Below are 21,574 nucleotides of genomic sequence, written 5' to 3'. Positions count from 1 at the left end.
GGTGTACAAAATAATTCTTGGATCAAGTGATGATCGGAGATGAAACATCTAAACAGATATGCTCATTAAGCTTGCCCCCTCTTCACACTCTTCCACATGCAAACAATCCAACAGCAAACTTCGAAGCAAATTATTTTCACTCCTAGACTAAAACAGCTGTCTGAGGTTTGAGGTTGAAAGCTTGTTAAAGATACAGGAACAGAAGTATTAACAATAACACACGTAGGTTAACAGGGGAAGTTTTGAATAAGTTGTAAAAGTATGTTTAATTACTGTTGAAAATAATATGTTAAAAAAAAACTAATAAAAAATTATATTTAAAAAAGGAGGGGGGGAGTTTTTCACATCACTTCCTGTCCACAACAGGAAAGCTTCCCTTGCTAAACTTTTGCATGCAGCAGGGAAGAGTTAGCAAAAAGAAAAATGGCAACCTCACTCCGATTACTTCTTTTTCGCTACCATATTTGCGTCACAGAGAGTAAAGCGAACTCTCTTGACAAGCAAGGCCTACAACAAAACGTTGCAGTTCTGGAGCATTCTCGTTCAGGCTTCCAAGCACCTAGCTAGGCCCTTTTTCAGGAGACTTCACCCCACTCCTTGGAATAGCTCATTCGGTAGAGCATGAGACTCTTATTCTCAGGCTCATGGCTTCTAGCCCCACATTTTTCTGAAGATTCCTGTATTTCAGGGGGTTCCAACCTTGGTGTCATTCCAACTCTACAATTCCATGATACTCCTCCTTTGTTTTCGGTTTCTCCCCACATCCAAACAGCATTGCGTGGCCTCTGAGCATCCTCAGTGCTAGATGGGCTGCTTTGGAGTCTCCTCATAAAAACACCAGGATTCTCCAGAATTGCTGGTTGCATGAAAATGACGGATAACTCAGAAGGAGGACAGCAGAGTCTACAATAAGAGGACCCATGAGCCATACAATGCAAGCACCAGCTCTCCGCTGAAGAAACGCCCAAAGCCTGAGAGTTACTGGACCAGCGCTGGGCAACAGAATGGGGGGTTTGAATAGGACACAAAAGAAAGCCCCACGCTGAAAAGAGGCGGCCTAGCCTGCTACAAGCAAGCCAACTGCCAAACTGTCATTTTGCCATGCGGCTGAACAGAAGGGCCCATGTAATGACAACCACCAAACTCATTTAAACTCTGAAAAGGTGACTAATGAGCTCATTCAGGCTGCCTATAAATTATTCACCACAACACTGACCCCACTCCAGACAAACAGCAAAGTAAACTTTAAACACAGAAATCTAGCGCTCTCCCGATGAGCCAGAGTTAACGCCTGCAAAGAGTCTTACAATAACAACAGATAGCCGGGCTCGCTCCTGCTCTTTTGTCCGGAGTCATTCTTATGTTTACACTCAAAAAAAAAAACTTTAATCAAGTTAAGGCAGACACAGCTGTTGCACATTTATTTCTCAGCTGCAGAAAGCAGGCCTTTCTCACACACGCACCCTGCTCGTCCCCCTTCTCCCTATTAGTTATTACAGGCAATCGCAAAGCACTATAAATAGCTTTAAATTATATTCTCCAGAAATTGAAGGCTGACCTTAAAACGAAACCCAGCTCTATGGATGCAAGAACACGGATACACACGTGATGAATGAGAAGCACTGCGACCAAAAGGAATAGACTTACAGTGACAGTCACTTTCAATTATTTCAGCTCTTGATTACTCTTTTTTTACATTTGCTTCTGCTCTGAGGAAACAGGGTTATACTAAAATGCCACCCAGGCTGGCACGGTTTGCGTGATGACTTGCACAATCCAGGGCATAGCAATAAAAAAATTAAATCATATTTTAATTTATTTTGAAAAACAAATCCTGCATTCTTTTTTTTCCCTCTGGCCCAGATAATAAATGTAGCAACAGCCTTTCCTGTCCCTTCCCCCTCCGAGGCCTTTACATTAATAAGAGCAATTTTCATCCACTTGTTTAACTCAAAGGCAGTGTTTGTGCAGTTAGCATCCTGAAACGTAGTAGTCGATGTTAGAGCACTTGCTGTAGACGTAAGCCATTTGCTTAAATGGGACTTTGCCCAACTTCGCATGTCGGTTTCCAAGCCCCTTTTGCTAGTTCAGGCAAGCTGCTCACGCAGCTTTAGAAACTGCAGTTAAACCTTGGGCAAGTCAGCCTTGGACAAAGTGTGCAAAAGTTAAAAATGAAACTAACTGAAGGCCAAATTCCACCCTCCAATAAGTCAGCGCCTCTCCCCTCCGTGAAGCCAATGGGACTTGCATACAGACTGAATGTCAGATGATACTCGGAGAATAAGAAATAACTAGGCAAAAGAGGCAGTCTCTGGAGCACGTTTTAGAAGTACTGCAAGTTTTAGAAGTACTGCAGCTTGCAAGAGGTTTTACGCAACACGCATAAACTAACGTGTAAGCATGCAAAGGGAAGCAGAGAAGTTTAACATTTGCACTTCATAAAGGTCCACACACACAACTAACACCCGGATTCAGACATTATTGGAGGGGGGGGAAATAGTTGCGCTGCTTGTTCCTCTTAGGCACATTGCTGCATTATTCTTTAAATTTTAAAAGGCACGATCACCTACCAGGAACTGCCACACTGAGCTTGTAATATGGCTCTTTCCATCCACTTCTTGGACTGGAGCATAAAATAACACTTTGGAATTCCCATTGTCCCCATTTGTAGAAAGGGAGAAAAGCAGCTGAGTTTGAAAGAGTGTGAAGGAGAGAGAATCAAGACAACAGTAACAGAGTATTTTGCAATCTTTGTGTACCAGCACAAGTCTTAACTCCTCTGAAGCCCTATGCCTGACAAGATTCTTGTATCTCCCATCTAGCTGAAGGGTGTTGGCAAAATCCTGCTTTGAAACTGTGTCACATGCCCTCATTCAACAACCTGTCTGACCAGCAGAGTTCAGCTCCTAGTTCATTTGGTGGCAAATGGAGAAGCTTTAAGTTCTAAGTCTTTCCACAGCAGCCGTGTGATTTAAAAACAAGCGCATGCGCACACACACACACGCACAAAGCCAGGACAACAGAGTTTTAAAAAGCAACCTCTGTGGAACTTGAGTTGTGAAAGGAAATACGCTTCATAAAGAGCTGAAAGGCTGATAAAATTGTGATATACAATAGGGTCCTAACAGCTATAAAAACGAAAGAACAAATTCAAGTTAAATAGACGCCACAATCCTGTATAGGCCCATTTGGAAATAAGTGCCATTTTACAAAGTGGAAATTGCTTCTCATAGTCAGTAGGCATATCTAGGGTTGCACTGCATACCTTAAAAAAAGATCATTCACTACAGAAAAACACTACTTTTCCAGTCTCTCCTTCTGATGATCGGGCTGTCAACTTTTAATTGCTCCTGCTCCTGTGCCTTCAACACCATTGAATTAAAGGCAAATCTTTCCCCATTACTTTGGTTGGAAAGAGGTGTTTCTGTCCCACTTTTACCAAGTTGAAGGGGGTTTGATCACTCTTTGGGATGCATAAATTCTTCCCATTTCTGGTATGCAGGTTTTGAATGACTTCAAAAACCCACAGAATCCGTTTGACCAAAGCCGAAAACGGGACAAAAGAAATGTATCCCCACAAAGGACTCTGAATTGACTTTCAGCTCTCTTAAACATCACCTCCTGCCTCCAGACTTCAGTTCTACTCTGGGGAAAGTTTCAGCTTCTTAACTTCTGCATGTCAGGCTACTAAATCTCAAATGTTCCTGCAAATATTTATACTGAGACATAAACCTCAACTTTTCAAGATAGCAACATTAATTATCTCAGTGTCAAGTCTCTGGAATTGCCATCCACAAAACATTTTGCATTGCCACAAGTTGAATCTGGGAAGGGTGCCATTCGTCAAACCAATCTCCATCACAACAACACAGCAGGAATCCAAAACTGACGTTTAATATGTTCCCTAGCTAGGGTTGCCAGCCTTTTTGTCTGGCGCGATTCCTGCAAGAGCCCTACTGAACCAGACTAAAGGCCCGTTACCTCTAGCATCCTCTTCTCACAGTGGCATCGTACTTTAAAGACATGCTTAACAGCTCCAAATTAAGTAGATGAGCATGTAGTTTGGGGGGAAGTGTCTCTGGCCAAGCTTTTGCTTGCTGTGGGGTTATTAAAGGTGCCAGGGTTATGCCACAAAAGCAGCTGGGAACCCGGTCAAGGACAGAAATGCAGTACCAAGTAGATAACCCAGGTTAAATGTAAATGTATAACATCAGCACTTACTACCATGCTATAAGTAGGCTAATCCATATACCTTGTGGGTCTGGATGTGGAGCCCAGACCCAGCATTCAACTTTACAGGTGATGTTTTATATGCATAAGTGGAAATTTAGTTCAGAAGGAATGCTTCCCTGTAAAGATAAAGGTAAATAAAGTTTCCAAGGGGAAACATAAGCCTCTCAAACTGTTAAGGACCCAACTGACCCAATTCCATTAGTTAGCCATCAGTTTCCAGGCTCAGTTCAAAGTGCTGGTTCTGATCTTTAAAGCCTGGATCGCTCAGTAACCACCACATGTCCACAAGCTATTACAGTAGCACCTCAGCTTACGTTACCCTGGGGAAAGTAAACTTTGGGTTGCAAAAGCGGCAACCCCGGAAGCGTTTCACCGCACGCACATGAGCAGAAGCGCTCTACCGTGCCGCGTGCATGCGCAGAAGCGGTCCTTCCAGTTGTGGAAACTTCAGGATCCGACCAGAGCTCCAGAACGGATCCCATCCGCAACTGGAGGCACCACTGAATTATATTATGAAAGCAGGGACGCGGACTTATATAAAATATTGGGGGGGGGCCCGGGAAAGCTCATGAATAATAAATAAGCTCATGAATATGCAAATAAAGTGGCGCCGCCTCCTCGTGAGCGAATAGGGGAGAGCGTGCTGCGCCTATTAATCAGCTCCAAAGGAAATTGGGTGGAGCTTTTGCTCGGAAGGGAGGGCAGGAGGCATGCAGCCCGCCCCTCCCTGTGCATTTTGGGCTGGGGGAGGGGCGGTGATGGCGCTCTGCTGGAGGGGCGCCGGAGATTATTGGGGGGGCGGAGCCCCCCCAAACGAATTTTTGAGGGGGCTCGGGCCCCCTCAAGCCCCATGGAGTCGGCGCCTATGTATGAAAGGCAGCTTGCAATACTATATACCATATCAGCAGTATTCAAAAGATTCCCATTTAGAGACAAAAATGTAGTCTTCATGCATCATGTGTGCAGTTTGGGTTTCGTGCTTGAATATTTTTGAGCTAATAGCTCTGTGCTATTGAGGGCCTGGATAGCTCAGTTGGCTAGAGCGTGGTGCTGGTAACACCAAGGTTGCAGGTTCAATCCCCATGTGGGACAGCTGTGTATTTCTGCATTGCAGGGGGTTGGACGGGGTCAGCAAACTTTTTCAGCAGGAGGCCGGTCTGCTGTCCCTCAGACCATGTGGTAAGCTGGACTATATTTTGAAAAAAACAAATGAACGAATTCCTATGCACCACAAATAATCCAGAGATACATATTATTAAAAAAGCACATGTTCTACTCATGTAAAAACACCAGGCAGGTGCCACAAATAACCCAGAGATGCAGTTTAAATAAAGGGGCACATTTTACTCATGTAAAAACATGCTGATTCCCGGACCGTTGGCAGGCCAGATTGAGAAGGCGATTGGGCCGGCTCCGGCTCCTGGGCCTTAGTTTGCCTACCCATGGACTAGACAGTCCTCAGGGTCCCTTCCAATTCTACAATTCTATGATTCCGTGTGTTTCAGTCAACTATCTGTTCTCTGCTTGAGGTTTGAATTGCTTGGGTTGATTTGAAATCTTTGTTCTTGGGTGGATTGTCCTGATCGGGGAGGGAGGGGCGGTTGCTGTTTGGCCCTTTCCGGTTTGTAATCTGCATAATTTCTAGGACTTTCCCAAGAACCAATGTCCTGTTTTTAAGCAAATCTGTTGAAAACCACAGAAGGTGACGTAAGGTAGCTCAGGGTCAAATTTGGCATGACATGGTTGATCTGACTTGAAGTCATCCTGTTTTTCGCCAAAGGAAAAAGTCACATCTTGTTTGGGCCCCTACTGGTTGAGAGCGATGATAGACAGGCAGCAGTCTTCCTCAGCCTGGCGCCCTCCATTTATTCTTGGACTACAGTTCCCACCTGCCCACCCAGCATCATGAAAAGGAAAGCTGAAAAAGAGTAATTAAATGTGCATTTGTGTGGCTTCTGGTGGTTCTCTGATGGTTCTTTCTCGACATACCACAGTTACACTTTTGGTTTCTCTCTTTGCAGATATGAAGGCACGCAGAGCAACTGTTTTTAAATAATGACCTGACTATGGAACAATTTGCATATCAGAAGAGATGACAAACATTGTATTCTTTAGTATGGGCATGAAAGTACAAAAGGCAATAAAACAGATGTATAAAATCATGATTACTCTAGGGGAAATCAGTAGGGATCTTGACTATGCCTTTTGTCGTTAATCATTAATGGCGGTCCTTTGATGCAATTGAGAGACAACAAGTTTAAAGCAAACAGAAGGATTTTAGTTTATTAAGGATATATTTCTTCCGCAAAAGGATGAACATCCAGTGAACAGTTGAAACATGAAAGGATCGGGGGAATTTCAATATTTTGCAGTGGAAACAAGAAATGACCACCCCCCCAATTTGCTTATATCAATCCATTTGATTGTATGCACCCTAAAAGTAGCTTCTTGCCTTGCACTGAGGACAAATTGAGAAATCATAGAAGCAAACAAACAGCCAACCAGGGGGCAACACCATTGCTCTAGGGTGCCATGGAGACTAATTGCGCAAGCAGATTGCAAGGAAAGACTCCAACAAATCTGAATAACTCATTCATGAAACTGACTAGCCCTGTTCAGTTGCTATTCACTGTTCTAAACCACAGGGAGAGCCTATGCACAAAGTAGGCTTCCCCGATACAACTTCTCAATCAATCATTGAAATGGCCAGGTGGGGAAAGTCCTGCAAGGCAGGGAGCATGTATGCTAGGACAGTGTTTCCCAACCTTGGGACTCCAGATGTTTTTGGCCTACAACTCCCATCATCCCTAGCTAGCAAGACCAGTGGTCAGGGATGATGGGAATTGTAGTTCAAAAACAGCTGGAGGCACAAGGTTGGGAAACACTGTGCTAGGACTCACAGCCAAGATGGTTCCCAGTGCAAAGTGGGTGGGGCCAGGAGGGGACGAAAAGGTAGGGACAGAGCCGTTGGGAAAATAGCAACTGAGTGGAGTGTTTCTGTCTTTCTCCATTCTTGGCATGTGCTTCACACTTACAAACCTATCCCTGCAGATTACCCATTACTGTAATTACAGTAATAGAATTTACAGACTGTGATTGACCCATTGGCTGTTGTTGACGCTGTTTTTTTGCAGGAATAAAAATTAAAGGATACACACACACACACAAGCACTCCCAGCTTAGCTCTCATACACAGCCATCCCCATAAGCTCACAGGCATCGCCCCTCTCACACAAATCCCCAAAGAAGCAGAGATAGCTCTTCAACCCACACAAATGTGCTCATACAGTATATAAAGAGGAGCTAGTCCACCTTGCTGGCGGGGATATGCTGCTTTGTTAATGCCTCCAAGACAAGACAGGAGGTTTGGAGTACTTGCTATTAAAAGAGAATATAGACATGAGAACTTAAGAAAAGCCTGTTGGATCAGGCCATAGGCCCACCTAGACCAACAACCTGTTTTCACAGTGGCCTGTCAGATGTCCATGTTGTTGTTGTTGTTTAGTCGTGTCCAACTCTTCGTGACCCCATGGACCAGAGCATGCCAGGCACTCCTGTCTTCCACTGCCTCCCGCAGTTTGGTCAAACTCACGTTGGTAACTTCAAGAACACTGTCCAACCATCTTGTCCTCTGTCGCTCCCTTCTCCTTGTGCCCTCAATCTTTCCCAGCATCAGGGTCATTTCAGGGAGTCTTCTCTTCCCATCAGGTGGCCAAAGTATTGGAGTCTCAGCTTCAGGATCTGTCCTTCCAGTGAGCACTCAGGGCTGATTTCCTTCAGAATGGAGAGGTTTGATCTTCTTGCAGTCCATGGGACTCTCAAGAGTCTCCTCCAGCACCATAATTCAAAAGCATCCATTCTTCGACGATCAGCCTTCTTTATGGTCCAGCTCTCACTTCCATACATCACTACTGGGAAAACCATGGCTTTAACTATACGGACCTTTGTTGGCAAGGTGATGTCTCTGCTTTTTAAAGTCCATAGGAAGCCTCAAAGCAGGACCTGAGTGCCACAAGTGATGCCAACACAGTGAGCACTATCAGAAAAATTGAGGAACAATGAAATTCCCATGAGTTATGGCCATCTTTGGTTATGAAATGTATTCAAGAGGACAAAGGCAGGTGGGTATTCATGCGGCTTCAGAATTGAACCCTAGTGAGTAAAGCTGAACCAGTAAATTTAAGAGAGCTCTGCTGGATCAGGCCAGAGGCCCACCTAGTCCAGCAACATCCTGTTTTGATAGTGGCCAACCAGCTGCCCATGGGAAGCTTGCCAGCAGGACCTGAGTGTAACAGCTGCCTCCTTAACTAGCAATTGGTATTCAGAGGCCGAAAGCCAAGGAATATTCTCACTACACTGAAAAGGAGAAAGTGTAGTAAGGACACCCCTCTTTATAATGATCAGAGATGGGACCAGACCCTGCTCAAAAACTTTCCAGGGGGAAAACTGTAGCCAGAAGCAATTTGCTTTTATTTTCCAAGTCATAGACACATTTCACATAAGCATCTTTTCCAAACCAGTAAGAATGTTAGGGTTTCACAGCCTGCTGTGCTGCCTGAAATGGCCTTCTCAGCCTCTTATCACATAAGATGTTATTCCCATCCTTATCATCAACCCAGGTGCCAAAGACTCAGGGTCAGTGTTACTTTGCTTCAGCAGAAACTACAAGTGGCTTGCACAGAGCCAGACATTTCCATTGCTGTTGCCCATTTTAGTGTCTGCTCTGCTGTTTGGCGAACCCAAGGGCTGTGTTTCCCAAACTTGGGTCTCTAGCTGTTTTGGGGCTACAATTCCCATCATCCCTGACCACTGGGAGTTGTAATAAAAAAAACAGCTGGAGGCCAAAGTTTGGGAAACAGCCCTACAGGGTCAGCACATGAGTATTACTGACTTCAGGTCTTGGTTGTGGCCTTTCTGAGGCAGTTTGTTGAGAAACCAAGCATACTAAGACTGCAATTCAACCCCCTTTTGAGCCAGCTAGGGTGGAGGCATTGGACTGAATAGGGCTGTCCTTCCACCCAGTCCACCCTGTGAAGAAATGCCAGTTTCACCCCCCAGGCATGGAGCTCCCCCTTTCACCTGACAAACATGTCATGCTGCCAACAGAATCCTTGCCAGCCCCCAGAACACCTGAGCGTTCCACCTGGGCAGGGTTTGGACTGCAGTGTAAACTCGATGAATTTCGGGTTAGACACAGCAGAGCTCTTCTTACATTATTCTTAAACTCCTGTTTGTTGTGAGAATAAGGGAGATGCATATATAAATATTCAACAGCAGGCAATAGGATATCCTCCAAGATGCATCCATCAACCCATTCCTGAGTGTTTGGAGAGACTGAGTTTCTCTTTCATGCTTTGTAAGGTCTCTTCAAGAAACACTAGTTGAAGAGCATAAGGGGAGCTCTTTTGGGTCAGACCAAAGGCCTAATCTAGACCACTGCTCTCATAATGGCCAACCAGATGGCTAAGGGAAGCCCACAACTAGGACATGAGCACAACAGTATTTGCCCACTCAGGACCCCCAGAAACTGGTAGATATTGTCTCAGTTACTGGACATAGTACACAGTCATCATGAACAGCTGCCATTTTAAATACCACAAGTATACCTGCCGCCATCAAAGGTTTGATTGTAGCTTTATTTGGAGTGAGGTTCAGGGCCGTCTTAAGCATATCCAGCGCTGTGGTGCAAAGCTCCCTCTGACCCCCCCCCGCCCGTTTCCCAGAGTTTTTTAGGGAGGATGGTGCTGCTGGAGGAGGCGGGCAGAGGCTGGAGGGCGGCTCCTCCAGCAGGGAAGAGGTGGAGACTGGACGCGGCGTCTCCCAGTTCAGCTGGCCGCTTCGTGACATGGTGGCCACGGCAGATGGAGGCTCCGGGCGTGGCGCTGCTTCGGCGCGGCATGGCAGAGGCGGGCGAGCTGATGCCTCTTCCCTGCGCCCTCCAGAACTTGGCGCCCTGGCGTCCCGCGCCACTAGCATCTATGGGTAAGACACTCCTGGTGAGGTTCCATCTTTTGACTGCTGTCCATATTTCACAACAATTTATACGGTCCCAATTTTGTCGCGCGAAGAAGGAAAACAATTCTACACGTGGAATTTTTCAGATGGAAACTCCAAATGAGATAGAACCTAGAATTCCTCTCAAGTGCATTAGCTAAGTGGCAAGTCTAATCTTCATCCTTTGAAAAGGCAAGAGTTCAGGGAGGAAGATTACATTTTATAGGTCTCTTGTAAAAGGCACACAGTTTTGGTTCCATTATTATTATTACATCTCTTCCCCGCCACCACCCCCGTGCACCCCCTGCCGCCGCTTTTGCCCCCCGGCCTTTTTGGTCTGCTTCTGAAGAGAAATGCTCACTTCCTATTAAAATGCTGCTTAATATTATTCAAGCTTAAATGGGTCGTACTTAAGGAGAATAAAGCTGCAGAGGAACTTGGTTCAGACCAAGGAACCAGCAACTGCCAGGGGTGCCTAGTCACACACCTTGCCTAATGTGACTTTTATGTATTATGCAGGTACCGTGTGTGTGTGTGTTGAGGAATTGCCCCAATCCAGCAAGGGAGCTCCATGCATGTGTAATGACTGAAGCAGCGTAATGTACCGTAATCCTTTGTTGAAATAACAGAGTATTAGAGACCTGCAATCTAAACCAGCAACATAAGTCTCTAGAATAAATCTGGTCCTGACAACACAGTCACAAGCCAAGCCAATGGAACTTTAGCTGACCTCAACGAACATGGAATAGCACCTTCTAGTGGTTGGAGGTGTTGCTTATGTAATCATTACAGTATCTACTGTACATTGTAAACTTTATGAATGTGCCCACTGATGTGGTTGGGGGTTTGGACCCTCATCTGGGGCCAATTGTCCCTTGCATTACCTTTAACCAGAGCTTTATTCGGACCAGTTAGATCTTTCTGGCTTGGTATCCTCAGACTGGCCACAATTTCCCCCAGAGAGTGTTCTGAGGGTATATTTTGCTGCACAATCTGACCTCTTCATGTCAGTCAAGCATGATAATAAGTCCTAATGTCACCTTTGACTAGACATATTGACCGAATGCATGGACAGGGCAGAAGATCAGGCAGCTGGCTTGCCTACAATCTCCACAGAACCGGCTGAAGGCGAAAAGGGCTATACACACGCACACTAGCGTTCCTAATCAAATGTGCAACCCCAGTAACAGGGTCAGTCCAATAATGCACCACGGTACTCAGGCAGAAGATTGCATCTCCATTTTCTGTCCATGGGCATCATGGCTGACCAGCGGTTGCTCACCAGCTGCTTAACTGTGACAGTGGCTCCACCTGCCACTACCATGGGCTGTGTCCCACCCATCACCCATCCAGCTGTGGACATATACAGTCGTACCTTGGATCCTGACCACCTTGCGAGTCGAACGTTTTGACTCCCAAATGCCGCAAACCCGGAAGTGAGTGTTCTGGTTTGCAAAATTTATTTGGAACCCAAATGTCCAACGTGGCTTCTGCAGCTTCCGATTGGCTGCAGGAGCTGCTTCCTGCAGCCAATCAGAAGCCGCGCCTTAGTTTCCGAACAAAATCGAATGGACTTCTGGAACGGATTCCATTCAACTTCTGAGGTATGACTGTATCACAAATCAGTTCTGATCTCAAATCTATAAAATATCTCCCTAGCACATGACCACCTTATAAGTATTTAAACATATATTGTAGCATAGATGCAAATCCCTATGAAAAAAGACAAACATTATTTTGGACATTTTTTAAAAAGTAATTTATTGATTTTTCATGAAAGCATTTTCACAACAGAAAAGGAACATTATGACAATAAGAACATTTCATCCCACCAAAGACTTACAAGTGTGAGACAGTTTTAATATAATCCACCACGCATTATTAAAATAAATGTCTTCATTTTCTAAAGTGATTTTGTACTTCTCGGTACTTAGACCTCTCTTATCAGCTTTGTAACTTGGAAAGGGAGCAAAGTTTTTTTTATTCTTCTTCTTAGGTTTTCATGTAACATTTGCCCGCTTTCACATGGCTGCCGCGCCCCAACTTCTGCAGGGTTGTATGTAAGCACTGTCTCTATAATTTTCAGCATCCTGAAAAGGGTAGACTACCACCTTAAATGAAATAAATCAGAACAATATGAAAAGCTAAACTTTCATTCAAAATTTTCCTCCCATTTTTTTCCTGGTGACTATTAATGCATCTTATAACGATGATTCCCTTGAGAGGAAAAACAAACAAAGCTGCAGTCTTGCTACTGGAAGACGGGAGTTAATTTGACACAGTTGCCATGGCTAAATAAAGCCGGACTACTGGATGATGTCAAAAGAATCTACAATGTGTTGCCGCAGCAGATTCAAAATGGGCTCCCATAAGAATATTGTTTGCCACTTTTCACACACAAACACACTTTAGTAAATAGCACAGGCCTTGAGTTTCTAAGAGCTGAGCATTTTCAATTTTCAATGGTAACTAAGGGCTTGGGGCACTGTGTACTTTGCAGAATGAGGCCTAAGCACACGGCTTCAATTAAGGCATGGATAATGTATCTCCTGATGCATTTTGTTAACAAGTGCAGATTAACTTCAATTATTCATGGTAATGCTTCACACAGAACTAGTTAATGTGGTTTAGGATATTCTGCAACGGTGATAAAAGTCTTACATCTAAAAAAACGAGAAGATTAATCATGAATGCTGCCAACCATTTGTGAGAATGCCTGGGCATTAAGAGTGAAGCACCACCAGACAATGCACAGCCTGTTATTTCACAGGCTGCAGCTGAGGAGGTGTTAAGCAGGCAGCCCTATGTCCTCCTTTACGTAGGAATGCCCTGCATTTGTTGGACTCTCCAAGGAGAGCCCTCCATTTTAAGGCAGGCTGTCTGGTCCAAGTCCAATTTCTGAAGGGAAGGCCAGGGACCTTGAAGTGGCCCACCAACAGCACTCACAAAACAGGGTGAGCAGGTACACAGGTTGGCTCGCTATGGTGAGTTGTTTTGCCCTTCTATTTAAATTACAGTACTTTCTAAGTGTGCATCTTTCTTCTTCTTCTTCTTCTTCTTCTTCTTCTTCTTCTTCTTCTTCTTCTTCTTCTTCTTCTTCGGTGATCACTTGTAGCGAGTAAGATTGTCTTCCATAATAAACACGTTTTGAACAATGAGTCCGTAAGTGACTGTGGAGGCCAATTCTGGATCCTCACATCCTTCCACAGAATCCATCCTAAATATCTTCACAGAAGCTTACGAAAAGCTTGGCCTATCACTCAACATCCAAAAAACTGAAATACTGCACCGACAAGTACAAAATAACCCCTCTGCAGCGCCACAAATCCAACTCAGTGGTGTAACGTTGGAAAATGTCGATCACTTCTCATGCCTGGGCAGTTATCTTTCCACAAGGGCTGACACTGATGCCGAAATCCAGCATCGCCTGTGCATCTATATCCATAACTCAGCATATGTAAATTTTATGCAAAACCTATGGCTTTTTTTTTTTAAGCAATGCCACCCTAGGGCTAATATATTGTAGGACGGTTATCTTTTTTTAGTATATCTTTAACTACATCTCTGCTAAATGTTTTTGATTCCTTCTTTTTATTACTGGAAATTGGGGAGGAGGCATTTGAGAGGTGTGGGGAGGGTATTTGGACAAGCAACAGCAGCAGAGCTTTCCCTTTTCTTTTTGAAAACATAGTCTGACGGCTGTCACAAACAGTCTTATGGCCCTTCTTAAACAGCCCAGCCAATCCAATGTTCTCACGTCGTGCCTCGTCCAATTCTATGATTCCAACCATAGATCCATCTGGTGTGGGAAATGTTTTGGCTTTCATATTAGCTTGTGGGGTTTTTTTGTGGTTGTGTGTAACCTACAGCCAACAATCCACACAGTCTTCTCATAGTCAAAATGAGGTACAGCACCCCACCCTCCCCAATTCCTTTATCACTCCATCAGTGAATGAAAAAGATTGTAATCATGATCAATGTAGGGCAGGGAAAAAATCATAGCAATTCTGCAATTATTTCCCTTCTTGTTCCTGCATGGTAATCTTGTTGCGTAAAGCGAGAGCTTTCGTGAAATCCCTGAGCCTTGACTAACACTTGATATTGTCAAACAAGCATATTTTGTTTCTCCTTAGTGCACTTTAGGACGGCCGTGTATTTTTTGTTGAATCATGCAACCAGTTTGCACAGATTTTTGATGAATGAGTGAGTAGCACATCCGTAGGCGCTGACATCTCACTCAAAACTGTCATGAGCTATAAACATACAGAAAAGATACTTTAACCTCACTGGACAGTTGCGCATAAACACAGCGATGTTCTGGTGCTGTGCCAAATCTATAACTGTAACTTGTTCGGGGAACGTGAAACGAAGTTTTAGCATTTATCTGGAACCAATTCTAGTGTTCTCAGATCTATATTATAAAAAAAACTCAATCACCAAACCCTTTCCCTTAATGAAAACAAAGAATAACATTCACTCCAGCTTTGCCTTTTCCATTTTTTCAAGCTTGGATATCACTGAGCATGTTTAATCGTATCAGTCCTGTACAGCAACAATCTGAAAAGGTCAAAACAAAATGGGAAGAGCCAACACTATCCTTGGTCCAAATCGCTCATCGTAAGTCCTGTTGCACCAAAGACAGATCTGGCCTGAAAGCTTTCCATTAAGGTAAGTGGAAAAAGAAGTGTACTTGTTGTCTTAACTTTACTTTTCAATTGATCGGTTCTGCTCTGCGTGCTTGACTGCAATCGATGGGAATTTATCTATTAGCACAAGTTAGAGCAGGAAAGAGCTAAACAACATAACCAGAAAGTTCAGATATTACATATCTTCTGAAGTAAGAAAAATAAAAGCTTATGTTCATATCTGTTTCAAGTAGCTATCAAATATAGCCATTGTGGTGACCTACATATACATTGCTGGATTACAACTCCCATAATCTCTGAAAACTGGCTATCTGGCTAGAGCTGATGGGAGTTGTAGTCTGACAGCATTTAGAGAGCTGGCTCTCCCCGTTTTGAAGGACTTGGAATAAGGAGCAGCAAGACTCGGGCTCCCTCCTCCTCTTCTCATAGTTGAAAAGGTCCACTTTTAGATGGTATGGGAAGAAAGGCAGTTTTGTACAAATTACCAACCCTAGATTAAGACTCAGCAATTTGATCTTCCTACCATCAAAGTGCTTGATTTCACAACTCATTAAGCAATGTCTGTTCACCAAAGGAAAAAAAAAAGGCTCTGAAAACGGAAACAGTTCTCCCTTGCAACTTTCCCCAACAGTACATTGGGCAAAATATTGCAGATTCATTTACTGCTCACTAAAACTTCAGGCCCAGAACATCAGAGCCACACTCAGGGCTTTATGTGTCTCATTAGCAAGGCTTTTGTGGCAGCATCTTAGGACACTTTTGCAAGAGGTGGTTGAACAGCTCCCGAACACTAACACACAGAACAGGCATACAATATAGCCCTCAGCTGGTAAAAAGAACAAGAAAAAGGGTTTTCAGGTTGTTTTATGCTGTCTGAATGGGCATTCAAATGCAATTCAATGTAAGGAAGTTTAAAGGGATGTGCATTAGATCAAAAAAGTCCTGACTTCACATATGTACTTACTGGTAGTGACTAACCAAGGCAAAAGCTTGTTCAAGATGTGGAGCTGTGAAAAGGGCGAATTGCGTATTAGGGACTATTAGGAAAGGAACTGAAAACAAAATGGCAGCTGCTCATGATTTGGAGCTTAGGATCTCCATTCAGTCAGGACTCCCACACGGCTATTTGAGGCACAGGAACTCCACACAGGGTCTTTCCCAATGTTTATACAACAGCAAAGGCAAGGGTCGCAGGAGCCGGGTTGCCCCCAAGATTGGGGGAGGGGGCAGGCGCTGGCATGTGTGGCACACATGTCACACACATGATACATGCCACAAATCTTCCAATGCAGTGCAGGCCAAACCAATGTGGCCTAGTGGAAGGCTGCGCCAGCCTGCGCAATGTTGGGAGATGCCGCTTAGGCTGGTCCCCACAGCCTAGCTGCACCACACTAAGCTAAGTGGTTTGACCTCCTTCGCCCCCTCAATATTTGGGGGGGCTGAATCTCCTGCTAAGGAATACTGAGGGGGCTGATGACACCTCTGCCTGCTACAGTTGGCGTGCCTGCAAGGGCACAATCCCAGGGCCAGGGCCAGGAGTGCAGCTATGGGACGTTAATGCCATACACACAAGTAATGTGTGGACAGGGCTATTGTCATTCTAGCCCCACACTGGGATAGATGGTGCAAAGGTCTGATTCAGTGTTAACCTGTTTCTCGATTTATATAGCCGGGTCAACGTTAGCTCTGGGAAAGGCCTAGAAGCTCAGAAATGGAAGGAAACAGCACCATACCATGTTGCTGCTGTTGGCTGATGTGGAAAATAAACAAGTCAGTCTAATCTCAGACATGGATTCCCATTCCCCGTCCTGCTGGCCGCGATGTTTCGCCTAATTGGATAGGTCAGGGTTTGAACATGGGAAGGACCACAGCTCAGCAGCATGCAGAAAGCCCAAGGTTCAAGCCCTGGTAGCATGCTTGGGAAAGATTCCCTGCCTGAAACCCTGGAGAGCTGCTGCCAGTCAGAGCAGACAGTAGTAATAGTAGTAGTAGTAGTAGTAGTAATAATAATAATAATAATAATAATAATAATAATATTTTATTTATACCCCGCCCTCCCCAGCCAAGACCGGGCTCAGGGCGGCTAGCAACCAATAATAAAAACAAGTTGATTAAAATACAATTTAAAAGATTAAGATACAACATTAAAACATTAGGGTGCAATCTCTTCATAGGAGGAGAAAGGAAAAAGAAAGGGGGGGGGAATCAAACTGATTCTAAGCCAAAGGCCAGGTGGAAAAACTCTGTCTTACAGGCCCTGCGGAAAGAGATCAGATCCCGCAGGGCCTTGGTCTCAAGAGACAGAGCATTCCACCAGGCCGGAGCCAGTGTTGAGAAGGCCCTGGCTCTGGTTGAGGCTAATCTAACTTCCTTAGGGCCCGGGACCACTAGGGTGTTGCTATATATGGACCTTAAGGTCATCTGTGGGGCATACCAGGAGAGGCGGTCCCGTAGGTACGAGGGTCCTAGGCCGTGAAGGGCTTTAAAGGTGAAAGCAGCACCTTAAATCTGACCCTGTACTCCACCGGGAGCCAGTGCAGCTGGAAAAGCACTGGGTGAATATGCTCCCATGGCAGAGACCCCGTGAGGAGCCTCGCTGCAGCTAGATGGACCAATGAACAGGCTCAATGTAAGGCAGCTTCCTGAGCTTCCAAAGCAGGGCTCTGCCACTAAGCTACAGCTCAGCCCTGGTAGTCTTATTGTTCTGTCCTTGGCTAATGGAATTCAAGTCACGTTTGCGGGCCGCCTTCCTGGAGAGAAGATGAGTCAGGCTAATCTCCTTCCCTCTCACTCTACGAGGGCCCTCAGCCGGGTGGCCCCACCATCGTCCGTTAGCGAAATTTACTTTTGGATTTTCAAAAGTCCTTCACGACCACAAGGCTATCTGGGAGGCAGAGAGCAAGCCTAATGGATCAAGCTAATCTCGAGGAAGGTCTATTAAACTCGAATTTGTCAGGTTTCATTACTTTCAATACTTATCCTCAATGACAGTAATTTCCAAGATCATTTTATTATTCGCCATATAATGAGGCCGCGCTGCCTCCAACCCTGTTTCCCCAACAAGAAAGATCGCGTTTTGCTGAAGTTGTAAGTTGGCCTGAAATCCAAACAGCTGTCCCTCCGACCCCCAAACCCTGCCCACTTCCATGAAGTGATGGCAATGGGCAAACAGGGTACATGATGCTGGGGTCTCACTTAGCCAGGTTTCTGTTTGCCCCACTTGCTCCAGTGCCATGACTGGGGAGGGGGGTGTATCTAGGGCTGCAATGGAGGGTTCCTGGGTTTCAGAGTGATTCTGTGCCCCTAAAGAACCAGGTGCATAGCCTTGGCGTTATTTTGGACTCATGGCTGTCCATGGAGACACAGGTTAATTCTAAATTCAAAGCAGCTCCATCAGTCCCTACCTGCCTGTGCTCTATCTCACCAGCGTGGTACAAGCTCTGGTTATCTCCCACTTGGACTACTGCAATGCACTCTACGTGGGGCTACCTTTGAAGATGACTCGGAAACTACAACTGGCAGCAGCTGCCAGGACCATATAACACCGGCCTTATAGAACCATAAATGGCCTTGGCCCTGTATACCTGAAGCAGCATTTCTACCCGCATCATTCAGCCTCTTCACGGAAGTCCAGCTGGTGAGACTGGTGGTCCAACAACATCTGCAGGGCCACAGACACTTTGATTTCACCATGATAACCGCCAAGTGAGAGCAATTTGTTTCTCAGGAACTGATATTTGCACAGCCATTTCTTAGCTTTCCTAGCTGATCCACAGCATAAAGGTGAAACACTGATTAGGGGTTGGGCAATAAACTTTAAGTCATCCTTTCCTACAGGTCCATGACGGAATTTTTATAGCTACTCATCAGTGATGCAAAATGCAAGAGTGAGAAGGTCCAAGCAAAGGAAGAACTCCAGCAAAAGAGTAAGAACATCAGCAACCCTGTAGACTTATATGTTGTTATTACCGCGCATTTTGATAAACTTGATAAACACCCCGAGTGATGGGTACTTTGATACTATACTTTAATTATTCTTAATGTAATGCAGAATCTACTTTATCTCACTGGACTTGGAGAACTGGAACTTGTGCAAGTTTGTGCACTACAATCACATCCTTCTTGCGCTGTGTTGACCACTTTTTCAAATATCCACAATGGCTATTACTTATCCACAGCAGCTGTTCAAAATCTTGCATCAGAAAGTGATGGGCACTCCTTTGGCGGAAGTTTTCAAGCAGAGGTTGGATAGCCACCTATCAGGTGTGCTGTAGTGGTGGCTAGGAGTGGTGGACTAGATGAAATTTGAGATACCTTCCAACTTCAGTATCTTTTCTCCTACTCTGACTAGCAAGTTGCAGAAGCAATAAGGGCCAAGTGCTCCTCTTGATTTTGGTGATTCTATATTAAAGGGCCCAACTCTTTCAACCTATGTGGTTGAAAACGCCTATCACACTTTTGAGTACTCCTTTTTTCAGTTAATATTTTATCATGTGATTGTTTGCCTTTGGCATTCACTCATGGGTCCTTTATTTGTACAAAAGAAGTGTGACCTCACATTCGGAATATGAGTGACTTTTGCCTCCCTCCCACAGAGTCTGTATGCAGATGCGACCTGCTCTTTCTTTTGTTATTTGATCCTGCTGTAGTGCTGTTTTCTGCACAAACAGTACAATAGTGACACCTACTGACAGAAAAGAAGCATTAGCACTAGAGTTTCAATATACCAAACCGGGGGATAGGGAGAGGCACTCACATTTTCTCAAGAGGATGATCTGTATAAATAGGAATTGGAAAAACAAAAGGAGTCCTATGTGTTCATCTTGTTATAATTTCCATAAGAAATTTGCTTTGTATCCCTGCAACTAAGGTTAATTATTTATCATGAACCACCTTGAACCATTTCTGTATAGAGATGGAAGCTGTACCATTTATATTGTTGAATGTAGCTCTAGACAGATTGCACAAGTATCCACAGTAAATTAGTTTAAGAAACCAAACCAAAATAAAACATGCTACAAATATTTTGAAAAGAACCAAAAAATTGAGTCTCATTTGTTATCAGACACTGAACAATCTGTTAAATTGGCTTTCACACTTACTAAACATGGCATCAAATTTCAGTTTTGAATGTAGAAATTACACGAGCTTGATTTAGCCTCTCCTATCGTCCCTACAGAAAGGGACTCAAAAGAAGAAAACCCATAAATGCAATTTGCATATTCCAAGCCATTTGCTAAAGAAAACTGCAGCAGGGCCATAACTTTGTACATATAAATGCACATAAATTATTAGAATGTTTTCTCTTGGCTAGTTTATTTTGCTTCCAGAGCACAACTTAAATGCGCACTTAAATGCTGATACTGAGGGAGTTATTATTGAACAGTTTTTATTAGCTGTGACCAGAAACTTCCATTCACAATGTGATTCCTTTAATTTGTTCTCTTTGTGCATTTGGAAACACACACGTACACACTGTTTATAACTCGTCAAGCAAGCCAAACAGCAAAGGACTGTTCATTCAATGGCATTGTCATGCCTTTGGCTCACTTGGCAGGACTAAGGCTTCACTCCTATAACCACTTACCCAGAGCTCCATCAAATTAAATGAGACTTAGGGCTCAAGTGTAAAAGATCCACACTTGTTGCTTGACTTGATTTATTTGTATGAAAAACTTAAAGAGTCTTAACTTCCAAGCAAAATCACAGACCAACAGCAACAAGATATGTAGAACAGGGCTACCCGTGGGCTGCATGTGTGGGGTGGGGAGCAAGCCCAAAATTTGACACACCCACCCAGCCCTTGTGCTGCCTTCCCAAAGCCAGGTAAGTGAGGTGCTGGGGGTTTGGGAAGGAGGTACAAGGCTCTGGCAGGGTCCTAGAGCCCACCTACATCTTCCCCAAAGCTGGGGAAGCACTAACTTGGTTTTTGATGAGGTCCTATAGGTGGGTAAAGGTAAAGGTAAAGGGACCCCTGACCATTAGGTCCAGTCGTGGCCAACTCTGGGGTTGTGGCGCTCATCTCGCTTTATTGGCCGAGGGAACCGGCGTACGGCTTCCAGGTCATGTGGCCAGCATGACTAAGCCGCTTCTGGCGAACCAGAGCAGCTCACGGAAACGCCGTTTACCTGCCCGCCGGAGCGGTACCTATTTATCTACTTGCACTTTGACGTGCTTTCGAACAGCTAGGTTGGCAGGACCAGGGACCGAGCAATGGGAGCTCACCCCGTTGCGGGGATTCGAACCGCCAGCCTTCTGATCGGCAAGTCCTAGGCTCTGTGGTTTAACCCACAGCACCATCATCCCTAAAGCACAACAGATACACCAAGAGCCACGTGGTTGCAAAACGAAACAAGCAGCACCAGAAACGCAAGAGCCAGCTTCAGATGTTCCAACCAACAGAGCAGATGGTATCATTTGGCCCTGTGGCAGGGAGAGGTAAGTCAGGCTGCAACAGGCCTTGATGTAGTCCTTGTCTCCCTCCAACACCCTCTTTTTCCTTCCTACAGGGCAGACGGTATCCATCTGGGGGGAAGGGACATCACTCAGCAGTAGACCATCAAAGTCCCAGGTTCACACCATGGCATCTCCAAGTGGGTTTCAGGGACTGGACTGAGGAGAAATGGTGGGGACCGCCCCCCCAAACCTTCCCGAGAAGAAGAGGACAGTATAGATTTAAAACAGTGGTTTGCAGAAGGTCA

General features: G+C 44.8%; 1 protein-coding gene and 1 long non-coding RNA gene across 3 annotated transcripts in view; one reads left to right on the top strand and one right to left on the bottom strand.

Moving 5' to 3' along the window:
• FOXN3 (forkhead box N3) overlaps positions 1-21,574 on the bottom strand; it is a 194,428-nt gene that overhangs the window by 161,008 nt on the left and 11,846 nt on the right. Inside the window, exon 1 of one of the 2 annotated variants that reach the window (XM_081912832.1) lies at positions 2,571-3,749. The exons of the other annotated variant lie outside the window; for it this stretch is intronic. The gene's annotated coding sequence lies outside the window, so the exon portion shown is untranslated. Of the gene's footprint in view, positions 1-2,570; positions 3,750-21,574 lie in introns of those variants that run through there. 2 annotated transcript variants of the gene reach the window in all.
• Positions 313-19,894, top strand: LOC309372914. Its single transcript, XR_014169730.1, has 3 exons — positions 313-1,163; positions 14,734-14,895; positions 18,711-19,894. It is a non-coding gene; the product is annotated as an uncharacterized lncRNA (long non-coding RNA).

Source organism: Podarcis melisellensis (assembly GCF_964234715.1).
Source record: "Podarcis melisellensis genome assembly, chromosome: 1".
Classification (NCBI taxonomy): Eukaryota; Metazoa; Chordata; class Lepidosauria; order Squamata; family Lacertidae; genus Podarcis; species Podarcis melisellensis.
This window is presented reverse-complemented; position numbering and strand designations above follow the sequence as displayed.